The following is a 21,449-nucleotide window of genomic DNA, read 5'->3' on the forward strand; positions in this document are numbered from 1 at the left end:
TTTCTCTGACAGACACATAGATCATAACGCCAGGAATACATTGCTTTGCATTTTCAAAGACTTTGCAAGAAGCACTAGACCAAATTCAGAGGTAATTATTCAAAAACTTTGAGTTTTTAGCCAAAAAGGTACTTTGTCTTATTTCTGGCAAAGTTTTAAAATTCCTAGAGAGGGGAAGACCTCTTTTTCCATTAAAAAAAAAAAAAAAAAAAAAAAGAGCAAGTACAAAGAGAGGCAACTTTTAAAAATTGTGTAAAAAATTGAAGTCTTATGAAACTGAGAATTCAATTTGCTACTGCTAAACATTTTTGGCAGAAATATCTCCACTGGTTCGGGATTTCTGTTTCCAGGGTTCAGATGTAACCTGGAAAAACTGAGCTTCCCAGTGTCTTGTTTCATAGACTGTATTGAGGCAGATTGCAGAGACCAGGGAGATCACAAGTCTTGCCTCTTCTCCTTCCTTCTATCTATCACAGCAGTTAAAATATGTGTGTGTGTTTCTGGTAAAGCTCCCCTCCAGAAGGATTTGTTGTGACTCTTGCCATTTGGAGTCTCTGAACTGATGCCTTCTGTTCTAAGAACTACGAATTTGCAGCCCTACTACTGAGAAGCAAAACCCTTCAGTTCAGTTGCTCTATGACCAGTGGAGGAGATGAAGGCAGGTTTTCCCAGAACTGCCAGTTCCTTGCTTAGGGATATGAGATCAGCAATAGAGACATCTTTCACCTAAAGGAGTCTCAAATAGAGTCTCAGTTGCTTTAAACTGACAGAGAGCAGGTTAGATTAGATATTAGGCAGATATTCTTTAATGTGAGAGTTAGGGAGGCCCTGGCACAGGTTGACCAGAGAAGCTATTGATGTCCCATTCTTGGAAGTGCTCAAGGCCAGGTTGGACAGGGCTTTGAGCAACCTGGTCTAGCGGAAGGTGTCCCTGCCCATGGCAGGGGGCTAGAATGAGATGATCTTTAAGAACTCTTCCAACCCAAACCATTCTGTTATTCTGTGATTCAAACAATCTCTCTGCTTTTTCAGGCATAAATTATGTACATAGGTTAAAACAGCAAGATATCAAATGCCTTTTCTTGCCTCAGTTTCCCCAAATATTCTCATGCAAAACCTGTTGTTGTTCAAGGAAAACACTCATCTCCACCCCACTCTCTAGAGTCTCTTCCTATGGAGCCCTTGCAGATTTGGTACACTTTGCAATGGACAGATAAGAAATGCTCCACTTTTTTTGCAACACTTCACTAACTGATTTGCATCCCTTGATGGATTGTTGATTGTTTAGGGGTGGGGGTGGGGGGTGGGGGCCTTTCTGAAAATAATAGCTTTTTTTCCTCTAAAAACTTCTGGAATCAGTACCCAAGAAAACTTGTCATTTCAGAGACTGTTAGTCCTATTTCTCCAACAAGAGGTCACCTGTGTCTCATGCTTACCCCACTCAGGAGGGTGTTGCCTTCTCAAACATATGCAGAAAACGTCCCAGATTCTTACTAGTGATAATTTTTCTTCTAGCTCTTTTCCTGCTTTCCACATCACTGGGAGGATAATTTGCCCTTTTCCTTTCAGTACCTCTCTCAGGAATACACCACACTGTGGAGCAAATCACGTTCACCTGTAATATAAAGGAGACGGGATGTAGCTAATAAGGAACAAGGCAATTCAAACTTTTTTCCTGAGCCCTCAGGAGGAATACCCAGGTGTGCAGAGGAAGATATGCTTGGAAAAAAAGAAAAGAGCCATTCTGCAGTCAATCTAAAAGCAGTAGGCCTCCTTTCATGAATTGATTTACCCACTGGGTGACATATTGGCAATTTTCTGTTACCTACCCAGTGATACGACTAAGTAGATGAAGCTTAAAGGCAGGTCAGATAAAAAGACTTTAATCTAACAAAGGCAGCCTGAATTTCTCATGTCAAGGAAGATGATTTAACAGGGAATAGCAGCCTAAATGCGATACTGAATCAAGGTGGAGAATCCATAATTAATGTTAAACTGCAGAAATATTTACTCAAAAACAGAATGACAAAACGGGCTTGATTCATCTGTCCTATACAAGGTCTCAGTTCAGCAAAATACCTCACTACTGTCTTTATGTTAAACATATGCTTCAATCTGGACCTGCATGAGAAGGAATGCCTTTGAATTCATTTTACAACCAGTGCAAAAAGGATGAAAATCAGTCACAAGTTTTATAAGACACAGGATGAGTGCTGCTGGAATGTGATGGATACATTCAACCAGTTAGACTTGGCAGAAGTGTTGTTTGGAGACTTAATTAAAACTGTTTTCTCTGAGGAAGGAAAAGTTGTGTTTTGGGAAAAGCAGTAATATCATATGCAAGTGACATGAGACTTGTTCAAGTGTTTTCAGCCCCAAGGGGTAAAATGCCTAAAGGAGTGGTTGCTCCCTGAATAATGTATTTATCTTCCAGCTATGCTTCACTGCTTTTCCTACCAGGGTTAGTTGAATTTCCTGAAGAGCAGCCCAAAATGTAACCTCAAGTTACTAAACAGCAGAGAAAGAGGGAGGCCATATTCTGCTCCCAGAAGTGTTTTATTTGTCAATTCCATTTTGATGATTTTTCCCTTCTCTACTCTAAGGTATCCCTGCCATGGCTGAAAGGGTTGGAACTAGATGATCTTTAAGGTCTCTTCCAACCCAAACCATTCTGTGACTCCATGATTCTCCTTTAAAATTAAACGTGTGCAGCTTCTGCATGCTTAATTCTTGTGTGTCAGGGAAACAGTCAGTCTGCAGCCTCTCAAATGTACAAGGACAGCTCAGCGTCTTGCAGTAGGTATAGGATGAAGCCACTGGTAAGGACTGGATCAGGATGAGCTGGATAGCTTTAGGATGGCTCATTGCTGGATGGCCACTGAAATATTTTTTTCCCTTTTTCCTACAGAGCCTTGAGTTTTCTCTAGTTAAATAGAGACTCAGAGGTGTTTGGGACTAATAGTTTGTATAACCTTTATTTCTCATCTCCTGATACTCATCCTCTTAGTCTACACATCTGTTGAGTCAGGGAGCATCTCCCACCCTTTATTGGTAATAACATCAGCACAGGGCAACCTTCGGATTGCCTCCCAATTAATAACCCTCTCAGTCTGAAGCAATTCATCCTGAAGAGACAGCAGTCTTGAGGTCAAGTACTCTGACCTGAAAACCTGTGAGTGCCTACACTGCAGCTGCAGGCCCTATGGAGGTTGTTCATTGCTGTGAGAAAAAAAAAAAAAAAACAACAAAAAAAAAACCACAAACAAAAAACCCAACCAAACAACTTCCCACAAATCAAACAAAAACCAAACAAAACCCAAAAGAACAAACACACACATACACACGCAAAAATCCCACCAAAACCAGCAAATAGAAATTCTGCAGAAGACCCTTGATTAATTATCCTCGTTACTCAATATTTTAACCCACCTTGTCAGCCCTTCCCACTCTGCCTTGCAGGAGGAATACAGTTTCCAAAGTGCCTGGAGCTAATGGCAGTGGGGAAACCACACACAGACCAAAGTGCTGATAAGAGCAGAAACCTGTTCCTCTATCCAGCACCTCTGACTTCAGAAACAGACCCCTAAATTCAGACCTTTGAATTCAGCACCTCTGACTTCAGAAACACTCAAATACTCTGGTCAATCTCCACTACATGGGTTAAAATCAGATCCTTTGCAATTAGCTCCTAATAAGGATTTCCTCTGCTCTTTCCACTGTGGGACTGGCAAGGCTCATGATTGTCACCTGAACAGAGAGGATTTGTTCTTTGCTTTTCCCCACCTCTTGCTATTGCACAACTGCCTTCCAGTGTGATCACATGCATTTATATGCATCCTGCTATAAGGCTGTGAGTCACAGCTGGGATTTACCTTGAAACAAATCACTGGGCTCACTGGGCTCTCAGGCATCTTGATTGGAGATCATATTTAGAATCATAGATTTATAGAATAATTAAGTTTGGAAAAGTCCTCTAAGTTCACTACGTCCAACAATTAACCAAACACTGTCATGTGAATAAGAAAGATACTGTGATTTGTAGGGAGGGTGAGGGAGTGTGAAGGAGAAATCCTCTTCTTTTTCTGTCTAGATACCTGAATTCCAAATGTCACTTTTGTGCTGAGACTTAGGGACACATGGTATTGGAAGCTGACGTCCTCACTTGGCTGCTGTGGGATAATATGCTCACACTGAAATCCTGGGCGGTTTTGGTAAATCTCAGTTCCCAGTGGTTTCTACCCTTATCTTCCCTTCTTTAAAACTTTGTCACTATAAAAATCAGTCTGAGTTTGCCTTCCAGCATGCTGCGGTGCTGGGGCAGGAACTTCATGAGATGAATGATCCTTGCAGGATCTTGCAGCAGGACTGGGAAACTTCAGAAAGTCATGGGGCAGATGATGGGATGCAAGAACTAATGCATTTGCTCCAAGGTAAGCAATGGAGGCACATCCTCAAGAGTTTTAAGGGTAAAAGGAATTTTTACTCATTGTTTGTCTTTGCAGGAAATCAAAAACTTGCATATATATATATAAATATATATATTATAGTTTTGATATATGTATTTATATACATCTCACTTCATAAAGTATTAAAAGATGTGGAGTGATGAGCTGAAGAGTGTCTTTCTGCCTTGTCCTTTACTACTGACAGAGGTTTTAGCCACTGATTTTGTGGATAACAGCTCTGCCCTTAAGAATAAAATCACACGAAGGGAGAAAAAAAGAGAATCCTACAGCTTAGTTTTGTTTTAATTGCCAGCAAGTTTGCCCTAAACTAGGAGGATATAGAGTCTTTTGGAGCTATTCTAATGATATTAAACTCCCATTAACTGAAGAAAAATTTGATACAACTGGTTGATTGCTGACAGTTCTTGCTAAGTTTATTAGCCAATAAAACAATTAAATGTTTATGCTGCAATGAGCATGAAAAAACTTATCTGTTCCCCATATCCTGGTATGGGACAAATTCATTTTCTCATGTGCAAATGTACCTTAATAAACAGGAGATTGAACCTCTTATAATCAAATTTTTGTGGGAAATGTTATTTTTCTGTTGCATGTCATTTTTTGTGACTACCTGCAACTATCTCCACACAAAAATAAAAACTTCCAAAACCCTCAAGGCCTAAAATGTTTTGACATTACCCAAAACAAAATAAATAAATACGAAATGGAATTAAATTAAATATGAAATGAAATAAATGAAAATAGAAGGATAAAATAAAAAAAAATTAATTCAATGCAAAATAAATAAATAAAATAAAATATAAAATATAAACCATAAAATAATATAAAATAGAAAATTAAATTAATTAAAATAAAATAAAATAAAATATAAAATAATAAAATAAAATAATAAAATAAAATAAAATAATAAAATAAAATAAGCCTGGATAAGTAAAAAGTGGGAGGAAAAGGAAGAGACTTGGCTTTGCAGCAGAGCTGCTTGCCTGAAGATGTAACAATCTTTTCCCAGTGAGCTCAGCATTCAAAGCCAGGCAGCCAGAACATGCTTCATAAGAGAGAACCTCCTGTGAACTCCTCACCTTTGTAAGGTAAGTCAGTGTTCACAAGGAAATACCCCACCACACCATTGCCTTTGATGTTTCCACTCTGCAGAAGGGAAGGGTGGTCTTTTTAAAGAATTCACAATACAGAGAGAAGGGGAAGAGGAAGCCCTTTGAAGAGAGGAGAGAGCCTCCCCTAGTTTTGCTGCTGACTACAAGCCACCCCTTCTCCTTTGTGCCTTGAACAAAGGAAGGTTTGCAAGCCCACTTCCCCCTCAACCAGACAGACATTTTCTGCAAGTACCATACTGAGGGGAGGTGGCTTCCCAACACACAGAACACAGAGAGGGGAAGGAACTGTATGGCTTCACACGTCAACCATAAAACAAACCTCTTGAAAAACCTCTATGTAAAGTTGTAAGACCTGGTGGATCTTTCTGCATCTTCAGGATGAGCTGCAAGAGCACACTCGCTGGTCCACAGGCAAAAGTCTCAGGAAATTCTATGCCTTCATGTGCTCTTTCTTGTGTCAGGATGGAGTTAATACTTCAGAGCCTGGATAATGTCAGAAAGGCCAAAGTTCAGCTGAAGATAAAACCACCTAAGAGCATAAAGAGAAACAACAAATGAATCCACGAGCCTGAGACTGGAAATTCAGATGAAGTGTGCATTTATTTATTAATATTGGAGACAACTTAGTATGGATGGTATGGAAAGGACTGAAATACTTGTTGACTTTTTAGCCTCAGTCTTGGTGAAATGTGACTGGGCTGATATCTGACTCCCACCAGCATGGTTTGAGAAGGAGAGGGATAGTGAGACAGCAAGAAATGAGGAAAAACTCAAACAAACTGGATGTATTTGAGCACTAGAGTCAGATGGGATTCAACTGAAGGTGCTGCAAACACTGGCTGATGTGATTGCAAGATCGCTGTCTATCATGGCAAGTTTGGGACAGCAAATCCTTAAGAATGGAAAATGTTAACATAATGACTATATGAATAATGGAAAGACCAGGGAATATTGGTCAGTCTCAACTCAGGCCCTGGAAAAATCTGGGAGCATATCCTTTTGGTGTCCATTTCCAATCTACTGAAAGACAAGAAGCAACCATGAACAGTCTACACAGATTTTTCTAGGGCAAGTCATTGTTAAAAAATTTGATTGCTTTCTGTAATTAAATGACTGCCTGTAAGGACAAGGGAAGAGCAGTAGATACAACTTATCTTTCATATTTGTCACCCACAGCATTATCATTAGGAATCTGAAGAAGGAACAAATTGGCCTAATACTGAGTTCAAATGTTTGCCATATTGGCTCAGTGTCCATTTAGCAGCTGGCAAGTAGCATGTTACAACTAGTTGATAACCTGAACAGTGGAGTTTCAAGCCAAGCAGGTTTGTAGAAACTTAAAGACCAGGGCAGCAGACCCCTCATGAACTACAGAAAATATAATATAAATTTCTGCACCTGATGTGGAAAAACCCCATGAGCCAGTAGGTAGAGGACAAGCTGAATAAAATCCCAGCTTCAAAGAGAATACCAAACTGAATGTTAGGCAACAATGAATATAAAACTCTCTGTTGGGTTACAGAGAGTGGGGATTTTCAAGACTCATCTAGAGAAGTCCATGGTTGGCCTACTTTGATGTTGGGTCTTCTTCAGAATGGAGGTTGGACTGGTGACCTTTAGACATCCCCTCCAAGCAGGTCTTCTGTGGTCCCAAAATGGACACCATAAAGACTCATTAGCAATGAGAAATTCAGATCACTTTGTGTTGCAAGGCAAGAAAACTCAGTGAAGTCGACACAGACCAACATGCTCAAACGCTTTCCCAAAACAACAATTTTTGGCCTTGCCACAGTCAAGATCATTTCTTGTGTTTGCTAATCAGACCAAGCATTGACATTTGAAAGCACATTCAACCGACTGGATGTGGCTTTTGTGGCTGGAAGGCTCAGCAAGGGAGTGGGAGATGACCCTGCCAAGAGCCTCTTTTGTGAACACCTTGTGTGCATGGCAAGTCTCATACTCACAGACACAGCTGGGATGCTCTGGCTGTCTAGACAGCACCTCCACTCTGCTTGTAGCATCCAGGGTAGCTTGTCTCATCATGAGAAAGAGAAAGGGGGTGGCTAAAAGAAGATTTTTGCAGATGAAAGTGCTTCCAAGTCAACACTGATTAATTTTGAAAGCAGGCAGGTACTTGTGGGCGATTTGCAGCAGAGAGCCTGCTGAATGCCGTGTGCCTCCACACGCAAGGGGAGCAAGAGACATTTTGGACATCCCCTCAGATCATTCCTTAGTTATATGAGCCAATAGACAATGCATTCATTACGCAGCAAATGCTCTGCCTGGCCCATGTGTGTCATACTAAAGATCCACCTCTGGTTCCCATGAGTTGGGGTTTATACCTATGGCCAAAAGCATGAGCAGTTAAACATCCAGCAGCCAGAAAATAACTGCTCCAGAGAAACAGACGAGTCAAAAGGAGACATCCTCAAGTCCCCCCTGCCATACAAAGCAGGCTGGGTTTATAGACCTCCAGATATGATGGAAGGGGAAAGCTTTGACAAAACATTAAGGCCCAAGTGGAGGAAAGATAATGCAATTGCAGCTATGTTGACTAATGGACATCAGGCAAATTAAGAGTTGTCTGTTTTATAACAGCCTTCTAAAAGCATGCCCAGAGCAATAGATGAAGGTTGGGGGGTTTTTCCTCTTTTGTCTTTCATATTTTTTTTTGGCTTGTTTTACTGCAACACATATCAAGCTACATCAGTCTTTGTACTAAATATGAAGATGGAAGACATTTGCATGTAATACTGGTCACTATAAAATAAAGACGAGGCAGATGATAAACCTGTCTCTTCTTCCACAGAATCTTGATTTGCATCAGAAAATAAGTAAATAAAAGAACCTAGACTTAGAAAATATTCCCCCTTTCTTGTTTTCTCTTTTTTTTTATTTCATTGCTAACTGGGATTTTTTTATTTTTTCACTGGCAATTAAAAAGAAAAATTGAATTAGATAACAGCTTTTGGTTCCTAACACATGACTTTCAGAAATGTAGCTGTGTCCCCTTTCATCAACACCAAAAAAAATTAAAGAAGAAAATATCCTCTTCGACTGGCATTACAGTATTCGCTCATAAAGTCATTGAAAAAGTTGTCTTCAGAGAATATAATACCAAGTTATGAGATATTTTTGGCACAAGGACAAGGTAAGATATTGCCAGACAAAGAAAACACTTACTTATAATTCAGTTAATGACTGTCAAAGTTATACCCTTCTGTTACTAATTAAATTTCCATATTTCCAGCCAGACAGATGCAAAGCATGTATAATCACCCAGGACAGCAGTCTGCAAAGTGTTAAATCATCACTAAGTTAAACACCAGTCTCACCCTGACTGCTGCATTTGTCGTCAGTGACAGGCACTGAGTTTGGATTCCACGTAGAAGAAAGGAAAAGGACTGTCAGAGGTGGAAGCAACAAGACCCGGCTCTGGTCTTTGGGACATGTGTCTGTTTGTTGGAGCACAGCTGGGACCCAGCCAACTCCAGAGGGACCAGAACCTGTCAGCAAGTAGGTGGTGTGATTTACAGGAGCGTGCAGCCACCTGCACGTGGTGTCACACAAAACACACACACATTTAGGAAGCATCTGCAGCAGGAAGGAATCATGCTGGAAGGATCATGCTGGAAGGAAACCACCTGCATCAGGGAATGGTTTTGTGCTCTTTACTTGGCCTTCCCAGAGCAACAGCAAGAATAAAGAAAGAGGCTTTAGTTCTTTGGGCCACAAAGAGTCTCCTGGAGTTGAGCACTAAATGGAAGATTAACACCCCAGAAAAGGAAATTTTCTGGTAGTTTAGTTCAGATTCTAAGACAACACAAGACTCATTCTACTGTGGAAAACTAGTGGGGATCCTGTCCATTAGGCATTTTGCATCAATCCTGTTGCAGAGGTTGATATTCCAGGGCTGGCAGGTACTGCATGCTCTACCAAAAATACAAGGGGAGGTATGACTGACGATAGTTAACTTGCCTTAAGTCAACCCCAAAATATTTCCTATGAGGTGTTTTGGTGAAATCAGAACTAAAAATTATCTCACTCCAAAGCAAAGAAGGTACTTCAGGTCTTTTTCAAGGTTTTTCCAGAAAATCACACTGGCAGAAATTTCAAAATAGATGTTTTGCTACCACTTTTCATTTTCAATTACCTTTTCTTTTTAGGTTTGGATTAGTGGAAGGATAATTTTTTTCTTTGTTCATTTTCTTGTTTGTTTGGTGTCTGTTAATATGCATCTGTCTTCTGCAAGAAAAATGGGTGCTTTTGGTATACAAAAGGATTTGCCTTCAGAAATTAAAATGTACATTGCAGAATTTAGTCTGTAAGACCTTCACTTATGTAAGTTTAATATCATACAAAGCAAATTTGACACCCCTAATCCCCAAGAAGTAATTTTACATTTCCCTTAGTGCAATCAACCCATTTTTAACTAAACAGTTAATGGACTTTAACACTGATAGCCACAGATTGTTACAAGTATTTTGTAAAGGGGACTCATTCTCTGTAGAGAAAGTTTCAATATTTTAACCTTAAATTGCTTTTTCATGCAGAAGAAACCCCCTATTTTTACTTTATCCTGATAAAACAATTGCTCCTGACTTTTAGACAGCTAGACAGACAGACATGGAAGCTCAGGGAAGAAGTGAGTAATGGTGTTCTGGCCTCTTTCTGTCTCCTTTTCCATCCAGCAGGAAACATCAAAACTTTTAAACATGAAATGTATAAACATTTTCAGGTTCCTCATTCCCTGTCGGCAACAACTATCCTGATGTGCCGACGTGCTCAGAGGAGAAGGTTCCCACCAGCCCACAGCGTCTTGCAAGTCTAGTTCCCAGAGGAAATCCAGTCATTAGAGGTTAATTGTACTCTGCTTGGAGTTTGACACACCTGAATCAAAACTGACCCATCTCAGCAAAATGTTTGAATTACCATGAATCAGCTTTTTCAGCTGGGAAAATAAACAAACATTCCACTGTGGAGCTTTCAGCCAACTTTAGTGAAAACCAGTCTTAAAATAGATTGTTGTGTCTTTCTACCTGGAAAATTTGGCAGATTTCAGTGGAATATATGACAGATACTAGTTTCTATGTCCAAAAGAAGTTGGTAATCTTGCTGTAGATAAAAACTTAAGACTTGATGACAGCCTTTCAAAAACTGGTTGAAAACAGGAAAAGGACTAGGAAATAAAAAGCAGAACAAAATTTCTGAAAGTCTAGATTTACTTGTTAAGATACATTTCTTCTGCTTGCAACCTTAATTCTACTCTCTACAAATAACTAGCCAGTTGATCAAGAACAGAAATTCTCTTCTGATCTTTTACCTGAACTCTGGTTCACATGAATACAGAGCCTGTGATCCTTAAACCGTCCCAAACTTTCACACAGCTATTTTTGGACGCTCAACTGCAGATACTCTGAAGGGACTTGATTTCCTGAGAAGATGCTCAGCATTTAAGTAAATTAGATGCCTGTGAGATGTTGAAGTCTTGGCCTTACCCTTTCCACCCTGAACTGTAGCTTTCAAGATGCACAGGAAGCTTGAAATCAGCTGGTGTAAGGTGTAGGGTAAGTAGACATGACTGAAATGTTGGAAAGAATACCTAAAGTTGCGTGAAAATTGCTAAATCCCTTTCTTTCCTAGTTCAAACTCTTGACTGGCTGAATCTTCAATGCTAACCCTCAAGACCATCTTTAGCAGCAATCTGGATCCTCACTGAAGTACTGCCTGATTTGTGGGTTTGCAGATTCAAGCCATGAGACCTCAGTCCTGCTTGGCAGTTTTGCTTTGCTGTCTGGAGGGTGGACCAGAAATTCAGCCTGATGAATGTGCAAGATTTCATTCTGTAAAACATCTGTTTGGCTGTGACTACCAGCATCACTGGGTTTATTAAAAAAAATCCTTCAACAATCCAGTGTATTACAGTCCTGGACACTCACCATTCCTGCTAAGGAATGTCAGAAATGCTGTTGGGAACAAATTGGCACTTGTAACAATACAGGTATTCACCAAGGCATCACACAGCAGCAGAGCCCTGGCACAGAGATGATTGTTCCTGCTGAGTGCAAACCTATCCAGGCCATGCTGCTTTCAGAACTCTGTTTCATTCCACATCTCTTCCCAAGATTTATGACAATTAGCTTCTGAATCCATAATTAACAAGTGGTAACAGATCAGCAGATATATCCAGTTCTGGTGACACCTCTGACAGATTGACGTGTACTCCCCAAATCCCTGCAAGGCTTCGTGTTTTCCCTGTGACCACTCACAAACAGGGTTTTGGCAAGGCTGTCTCATCAGGGAGGAGAGGGAGGGCCAGGGAAGAACAAGTTCTCACAAGCATGACAGGACCAATGCATAACCATTTGGCTTTGCAATTAAAAACATGTTCTGTCTTCCCCTGCATCACCAAGGAGAGCACATAAGTAACATGCTCTGCAAAGTGCCTTGAATGCAAACAAACGAGGAGGTTTGTGTTTCTGCACATGGAGTTTCATTTGCTCAGAGAAAGATTAGGGTATTCTTCCCCTTGCCAAAGAAACTTTTCAGGTACCTTTCTGAGGAGGAGAGAGGAGGAGGAGGAGGTGAGAGGAGGTAGTGGGAGGAAGAGGAGTTGTGGTTTTATTTAAGGCACTCTGTTAAGACACACTTCAGTGAATGCAGGTGTAAGGTGAGAATGGGGAGCCCAATGCAACCTATGCAAAACCAAAGGTAACTTCTCTAAAGAGGATCCAAGTCACTTCTCTGTCAGCTTCATGTGTCCACTTTTGAGATGTGTCATCTCTGTGAAGTGTGTTACATGCATTTTTAAATTGTTTTCCAAGCACTCAGCGGTATCTTCACCCTTTCTAGCCAAAGTCTCCCAGATTCCTGACCCAGGTTTTTTGCAACCTCAGCCCTTAATTATAGGTTTATGTATACATTTCACTTCAATGTATCTCTTATTAGTAGATGCTGTGTACATATTTCTCATTTGTATCCATAGCTTTAACTAAGCAATTTCATTTTCAGGCCCTGCTGTGTATGACATTTAAGACCAACAAATCAGTGTATTTGTGCAGTGGATTGCTAGAGAAAAAAATAACGTGAGTGAAGGTCGGGTTTAGATCAGGTCTTGTGTACAAGGTTACACAGGGAGTGTGTCGCTGAGCCTGTATCACCTGGATTTCAGCCTAGCTGGCTGCCATGCCTGACTGACAAGAGCCACATTCAGATCATCTTCTGTGAATTTGTAACACAAACAGCACAGCTGCTTATTGCATTGATTGTATTGGAAGCCTGATTTGCCCGTAATTGCTCCAAGTCAATATGCCATTCTACTCCCGATGTCAGAATGAATGATGTGCATTTTGAATTCAACCTTGTGTCATTGCTTTTAATGACACTTTTCTGCTTTGTTTTGTTTCATTTTTCATTTAAAACCATATCTGGAATGACAGCTCCATCCAGGCTGTTTCAGAAAAGGAAGCTCTACTTCCAAAATCTCTTGCAGTGGTAAAGAGAGCACATTGGTGCTTTGAGCTGGTACCTGGCAAAATGCATCCATGATTACAAGAGAGCCCGAGAAAGGAATGTAAAAGTTTGTTGATTTGTTAGTTGGAAAAGGAATGTTTTATGTTAACTGAGCTGCCAAAGGAAGATTTGTTGGAAAATTGCGAAGATTTTTTCCTTGTTTTTTTGGCAGAACAAAAAAAGACAAAATTCCCTGTCCAATAATGGTCAGTTTTGCCTCTTGCCAGGCTTGGAAGAGCTCAGTGGAGAATCCTAACTCATTTTTAGGTTAGCTGTTATCAGAACTGTTCCTGTACAATTTTCTTATCTACATAAATAAATAGGACAGATAGAAAAATACCAGAGGAGGAAGAGGAAGAACAAGAGAAAAAAATAAAAGAAAAAAACTTTCATCAAGTGGAAAACAGAATCTTCTGTTTGATTTTTTTTTTTTTTTTTTTAGTTTTATGCTGTCTGGTGCTATTGTAAGCCACAAAAGGCCTGGATAGGCTTTCATTATAGATGTTCCTTGAGCCCAAGATGTGACAGGGCCCAGACTGATTTGTAGACCCGATACCAAATGGCACAGGACAGGTCACTTGCCCCTCTCTGTAGAAGATTTTTCTTGAAGAATACATTCTAAAACCAAGTCAGGCAGTTAGATGACAATCATCAGGCACTGCTTGATCTCAGTATGTGACCTTCAATTGTCTAGAAGAACAAAGGTAACCTGCATATCTGTCCAAAAAAAAAAGCCTGCACATGATTTTGATCTTACATTACAGCTCTAGGATGCTGTGAAAATACACACAGAGCATTGCCTTTACCCAGTACCAGGGTGAGTCTATATGAAGGTCCATAGAGGTATTAGGGGTGCATTTTTTTTTCAAAGGAAGCTCGTCCCTTCTTCTCAATGTTTTTGTACCCCTTCACCCTATTGCACTTTCCGTATACTTTGAAAATTCTGAGTCACCACCACAGTTTCTATAAAGACAAAAAAGGTGGTTAAATACCTTTGCAGATGTGGGATTCAAGGGCGCAACTTGAGCTGATCCATTTGACAGCCTTGGTCTTGCTTCTGGTTAGGGAATAATCTAGAGAAAGGTAACTTATAGAAAACTTTCTTGATTCTTTATAAAAAAAAAAAAAACAGGGAAAAAGAATCACATTTCTGTAGCAAGAAGTCTCTGTATTAAAACTAAGATAGCACAGAACTCAGGAATAAGTTGGCCAGGAGATAATTTCATGGTCTGTAAGCTGCTTGCAACATCTTGTAAACTCTATGTCACCTGGTCATGGAGTTTTTCTCATCCATCTTCTTGCTGCTTTACTTTTATACATATTTATTACCTTATCATAGTCAAACCTGAAAAAAATAACACCACCCCCCTCCAAAGTACAACTCCTCTATTTTGCAAAGAATTTTATTTTACAGAAACAACCACTGGTTTGTTAAAGAAGTTGTTTGCAAGATGACTAGATTAGATTAATTAGTTAATGTTTGTAAAGTACTTTGAAGATTAAGAACACTATATAAGTGTTAAGTATTATTGTTATTATAATAGATAGAGAAGGTAGATAGCTAGATAGGTAAGGAGATACAGCAGTCAGATAACAATAATTATAATACTTAACATTTCTATAGGGCTTTACATCTTTTGAGTGTTTTACAAACATTAACTAATTAATAGAGTAAAGCAGACAGATAGTAGATAAAGTGGTAGGTAGATTGATAGATAGGGACAAATTTTGCCTTTGGATATACAAATAGTATAGGCAATGGAAGTTGCATCCCATTGATGAGGGCAAAATTTGGTCCATAGGCAAATTTAAAGGAAAACTGGCTAGTTTTTTTTCAAGGGTTGCACTGGGTTTTTTCCCACAGGCAATTTGTCTTCCCAATAAGTAGACTCACTGTGGGAACAAAAAGTATACTGGAATGCTGAAATAAATGTATCAAACATGTCAAACTTTACAGAGACATATTATGGAATCAAAGCACATCGTTAAGATTAGTCACATCAGTGTCAGTGATTCAGCTTTGCAACATCTGAAACGATGCATCATACCTTTGGGAAGCACCTCCAAGTTGCCAAATGAAACAGCATTATCAGTGTGCTTGGGTTCATCCTGATGGTTCAAGTTTTCATGAAAATACAAAAGTATGGTCTACTGACTGAGGAAAATATAGGGATTATAGCAAGATGTGAGCATATTTTTTCATTAAATAAATCTGATAATAATTAAATATCAAAATAAGAATTATATAAATATTCAAAGAAAGGACATGACACTTGTTTCCTTTTAGTTTGTATCTTCTTGAACACTGATATGTTTCAGCAACAAGTTAGCCCTAAAGATATACAGGGCTGTGAGAAAGTAACTGCTGCTTTTTGAAATGAGGTTCATGCCCTGGGTGCACTTGAGATCCATCTGTCAGTGAGGTCCAGGTGTCTTAAAGCCTCTGGTACCTCTGCAATATATAAGGGAGGAGAGAAAGAGAGACCTCAGCTGAGCGTGAACGGGCTCACTCTGGAATACAGTTGTATCAGTGTCATTCTACACTTGAGCTAATCAGCATTTTGGAGCCCATTTAGTATGATTCCAGCACCTGGCTGAAGAATGAGACTTGCCTCTGCATGTGGGGTAGTATTGCCACACAGAGCTGCTCTCTGCTACCAGGGACTCTCAGTGCTGCTCCGATTGTGTCTATGAATTCAACTGGTATTTTCTCTGTGCAAATCTTTTCTGCCACTGGGTTTATGCAGAACCATCTCCAGTTTTCGGGGCATTCAGAATCACAGATCCCAAACAAACCTTGATGAAATAGTAAAATACAGAAGAAGGAGCCATCTTACTGAACTTTAGACAGCTACGATGTAGATACCTACATCTAAGTTAGACACCCGGCTTTCTTGACAGCCAACGGAGCAACAGGAGCTTAAAAGATAAGTTTCATCTGCTTTGTATTTATGTTTCCATTAGGATGAGATGAACTGTCTTCTAAAAAATCTTGTCTCTCTTTGCTGACTGCCAGTGAAGTCTAGATTAGCTCAGGTGGGGACAACTCTGTTGTAGATACTTAAAATGAGATGACACTAAACCTGTTGTGGTGGGTTGATCTTTGCTGGGTGCCAGGTGCCCACCGAGTTGCTCTATAACTCTCCCTTCTCAAGAGGAGAGGGAGTGAAAATATGATTAAAAGCTTATGGGTCAGGATAAGGATAGGGGCATACTTACAGTCATGGTTTAAACAGGCTTGACTTAGGGACATTAACTTATTGCAAATTAATCAGAATAGGATAATGAGAAATAAGAACAAAATTAAAATTTCCCCCCCTGCTTCCTCAAAGACGCCATGGGGGATGGGCAATGGAGGTTGTGATCAGTTCACAGCTCTTCATCCCTCTTGCTCCTTTCTCCTCACACTCTTCCCCTGATCCAGTGTGGGTCCCTCCCATGAGATACTATCCTTCATGAAGTTCTCCATTGTGGTCCTTCTCATGAACTGCATTTCTTCTCAAACTGTTCCAGCATGGTTCCCTAAAGGTTCACTTGTCCTGCCAGAAAACCTGCTCCTTCATGGACTCCGCCCTATGGTCTGTGGTTCCAGCCAGATGTGTGCTCCAGCATGGATTCTCCAGAAGCTGCAGTTTCCTTCCAGGCACATCCACCTGAATAGGATCCTCCTCAAGCTGTAATGTGAACCTCTGCTCCAGTGTGGTCCTCCATGGGCTGCAAAGGGACAGCCTGTTCCACCATGGTCTTCTCCAAGGACTGCAGGGGAATCTCTCCTCCAGCACCTGAAGCACATCCTCCCCCTCCTCTTTCACTGATCTGGATGTCTAGAGGGTTGTGTATATCACATTTCTTCACTTTTTTTTCTTTGCCTCACAGCTCCCATGTAGCATTTTTTATCCTTTCTCAAATATATTATTGCTGCCAATGTCACTGACTGCCTCAGCCCTGGCCAGGGGTGGGTCTGCCCTGAAGTCAACTTGAACTGCCTCTGTCCAGCATGGATGGAGCTTCTGGTTCCTCATGGAAGCCACCCCTGCAACCCCTCTGCTATCAAAACCTAGACATGTAAACCAAATAAATCCATCCTAAATGTTTCTCCTCTTATTTCATTTGCAAGGTCTAGCTAGTGGATTTTCCCAAACTCATCTGTCCAATCAGTCTCACTAGGATTGATAACGAGGAAGTTTACTTGGAAAGTTGATGCAAAGGTCAATGACCAAAAAGGCAAGAGGTGACTCCACATGCTGCTCTTTATTATTTATACAGAGAGAGAACTACACCATTATTTACCTGCTCTTCTCTGGTGGGTGCGAGACACAGGCACATCAAGGTTAGAGGCCATAAAGATAAAAGATCAATAATACCTCTTATTTGTCTCTTCCTCCCTATCAAAGGCTCCATGCAGTGAAGTCAGCAACAACACAAACACAAGCTTCCCTTCAGCAGCACACTTTGCTAGTGGTGGGAAACCTGCTATTAGGAAGCATGTGCAGAAGGCAATAAGCCATCCATCTGACTCAGCCAAAAAGGGTAATATTCAAATATGGTACAGAACAAACATTGTACAAAACAAATACACCATTCATCAACACAACCACCCTTTGATCACCTAAAAAGGCATAAAAAATTAAGCAGGCAAGCAAGAGCAAGAAATAGTGGCAATGCCCTTTTTTTAACCAGGGATGGACTGTACACACCTTGGTAATTAAAGCTCATAGTTTCTTCTCAAGGAACTTGAACCCAAGTCTCAAGTTATGGGTGAATATTCACAGTGCAAGGTTTCAAGACAGACCTGTCTGAAGTTCTCTTGTTGGAGCAGTTTTATTTGTATAACATATTTAACTATTTCCTGTGTTACAGGGAGAGTGATTTCTAGTTTAGTGGTTAGTGTATTCACCTGGAAGGGGAAGTCCTTAGTTCCTGTGCCTGCTTCTACTAATGTTTCTTGTATTTTTCATTTAAGTATTCATTGATGTGGATAATGGAAGCCAGGCCACTGCCTCCAAATGAAAGACTATACCACGAAAATACATAGTCATTTGCATAGGCTTGCCATCTTCCTGTTCCCATGAATATTTAATTAACCTATGCAAAGTGAAATGGTTTCAATATGAGGAACTGAGAATGCCCTGCCCTAGAATATTCTTTATCCCAGCGCTTAGAGAAGTCAGGGAAGTAGAGAGACAAGTTCAAATCCCCTTAAGCAGAAGAAGGATTGAACTTGGAGCTTCCAGAGCTTGGTGGGTATTCTCAGCACAGTGTCATTGGTGAGAAAATAAAATAGCACCTCTACTTCCTTTTCTTACTTGAGTTGATGGGATGCCCTGCCAAAAATGCTTATCGTACTGAAAGATCATCACAGACTGTGACTGATACAATCTTTATTAGAAAACAAATTATTTCATGATGAACTTTGAATAAAATGGAGTAAATAATGTGACAACAAAATGGCTTACCACAAGGGAGCATACTCACACCTGTGTTACTTGTGATCTACACAAACCATCTACCAATCTACAATGACAGAAAAAAATTAAAATTGTCAAAATTCAATTCTTCAGTTCAAGGACCTGGCCCAAACGGAAGCCATGGCAGCATCAGCAGTCAACCAAATCTCAGAATATCATATGACAAATAAATGTAATATCTCTAGTGATATGATGCCACCAGGACTCTCTTCTCTAAAGTTCAAGGCCCAATAAAGAGAACAGAACAATTTCAGAAGAGATGCAACTCAGAACCCAGATTCCTTAGAGCTGACATTGGACTATTTGCTTTTCCTCAGGGCACAGATAGAAAAGACAAAGTGTAAGTTTAACCTATAGTATAAATTACTGAAGAAACATGTGAATTCCAAACTGAAGGTCAGCTCTGCAATGCTGCAAACCATGGCACTTGCATCCTGTTATCCAGTAGATAAATATTTATGCCACACATTAAAAAGCCCTGATATATCAGTACACATGAAGAGGTTAGATATCCTGTTGAATGAAAGTGGCTTATTTTTATATGCATGCCTTAGGCCAGCTGAGGGAAGCAATCTGTATCTCCTAACTGGGATCACCTGACAGGGAATAGATGAAAAAAGGGAAAAAAAAAAGGAAAAAAATAAAAGCAAATACTAACAGGAAGAAAAGAGAGGAGGAAAGAAGAAAAAAGCTTTGAAACATGCTATTAAATGTCCAGAGTCCCTGGATTGGTAAAATCAAATCTGTAACATGCCTGTGCCCAAGCCCAGTAAATGTTAGCTAGATCTGGCTGATAAATTTCCATTTCCTGCTAGTTTCAATTACTATGGAAATTTATCTTCATCTTTTTCCACTCTTTTTCCATTTAAGCTCACTCTAAAAGTGAAAAACACCTCAAAATTTCGTTTTGAAAATTTTCTATGAGAATGCTGTTTATTGACAAAATTGCCTGTACATATTCAGTTCTCCTTATTGACATCATATTTGCTTGATGTCAAGGCCTGTCAACATGGCTCTTAAGTGGTTGCACCACACTGTCTCAGTTCAGGAGATCTTTAGGTGAGAACTTTTTAACTTTTTTTGTGCCTGTAACACAGATTAAATGCAGAACTGCATAAAAAAAACCTGCAGACAGACCAACCTTTGTCAATCCTAGCATAAATTTACTGAGGTGTTTTACAGCCAGCATTCTTGGAGTGCAAGCACAGACTTGCACAAATACAGATCTTGCCTGTTTGGTTTATGAACTCTCTGGGGCAATGACTTTGTCTTCGGATGTTGGTATCCACTTAATAGCACTGGTCCTGCCGTAATAATGTTAATAATAACAGTAACAACAGCAATAATAATAATAGAAATAATAATAATTTCATCCAGGTTGCTACGCAGAAGAGCTGAAGGGCAGCAGGTGTGCTGGAGAAATAATGTAATGCACCAAATCCTGTGCAATGAGCACATGAGCGTGTGATATCAAAGACACTACCTATGAAATTAATTTGCCAGCGACACTGCCTTGCCTACCATCCCTGGGCGTTGTGAGAATTAATTAATGTTTGCAAATCACCTTGAGAACTTTGGAGGAAACAGGCTTTATGTATGCAAAGCCCTGCTGCCTTTCCCTGGTGTCTGCTGCACACCTGTGCCCATTGCATCATGTGCCTCCTCCGTCTGGTCGCCGAGCGCTCGCTGTGCACACATGGCCTCAGTGTGATTGATGGCTGGATTCGGGTGCCGAAGCTCTCCCCTGTCAGCAGAGAGCTTGCCTACACATGTCCATGCACCACCAACCTCTTTCCTCAGGCACAGCTGTCAGGTTTCCCAAAACAATGATTACCTTTCCCCAGAAACAAACCTCTGTCCTGACACCTTTCCTAGCTGGTGTCTTGTAGCATTGGGTCTCCTTTGTAAGGGTCTGTTCCCTACCTCCCAGGGCTCTTGTGAAACTTCATTCTTTTGTGTTTGTAAAGCATGTCAAGAGGCCAATATTGAAGGGCAAGAACAGGGTGTTTCATGCTCTTTTTTTCCTTTTCTTTATGATCACTATTAGCAAATAACTGTAGCCATGCAAGATGCCCAGCTTGTACCTCAAAGGTCACTACACCTCCCCAGGGAAGGATGGCAGAGCCAGAGGCATTAGCAGGAACAGCAAGGTGAGGCTACTCCACCTTCAAATTGGCCATCTCTAATCTTGGAGGACCTAAACATGCCTTCAGGCCATGTTAGCTGCTCTGAAGGAAGCCATAGGTATGTTATGTCTTCAGCCTCGGTGCTGAGAGGGTTCTGAGTTACTAAATTCCTCTTACATTAAAAATAACTCCCATTTACAGCAAATAATTATTTACAGTATTATTTAAATGTCTTTTTTTCTCTATATGTATTTAATGCATTGTTTTAAAGTATTAATACCACTTATTTGTGTCAGATTTTTTAATATGTACATGCTTAGGCTCAGTTTCCAGGTTATCCTTGACAGCCCTATCAGAGTAGTCCAGCCACGCTTATTTTTGCCTCAAAAGTGGGGGGAAGACTGTTGTTTCCAAACACTGCTCCCTCCTTGTGGCTATAAAGCTATACCATAGCTCTATAGGTGCTGAAAGCAGTACCCTTCTGTTGCTGGGTGATTTTAAGCAGCAAACATTAGCAGGCATCTGCCTTGCCCTGTTCCAGCTGCACTCAGCAATGTATGGAGGGGAGGGAAGAACAAGCAGGAGAGCACGTTGGAAAGAGTCAAGGCTCCTTTCATCTTCCACCAACTTCTTTTCTGTTCTTGAAAGAGAAATGGTGTACTCAATAAACAAACCTCCAGCCTTTCTTAGGACTGTGAAGAGGTGAAACACAGAATACATCCCCACTGAATTTGAAGCACTCAGTCACAAATTCAGAATAAATTA

Source organism: Pithys albifrons, chromosome 3 (genome assembly GCF_047495875.1).
Source record: "Pithys albifrons albifrons isolate INPA30051 chromosome 3, PitAlb_v1, whole genome shotgun sequence".
Lineage (NCBI taxonomy): Eukaryota > Metazoa > Chordata > Aves > Passeriformes > Thamnophilidae > Pithys > Pithys albifrons.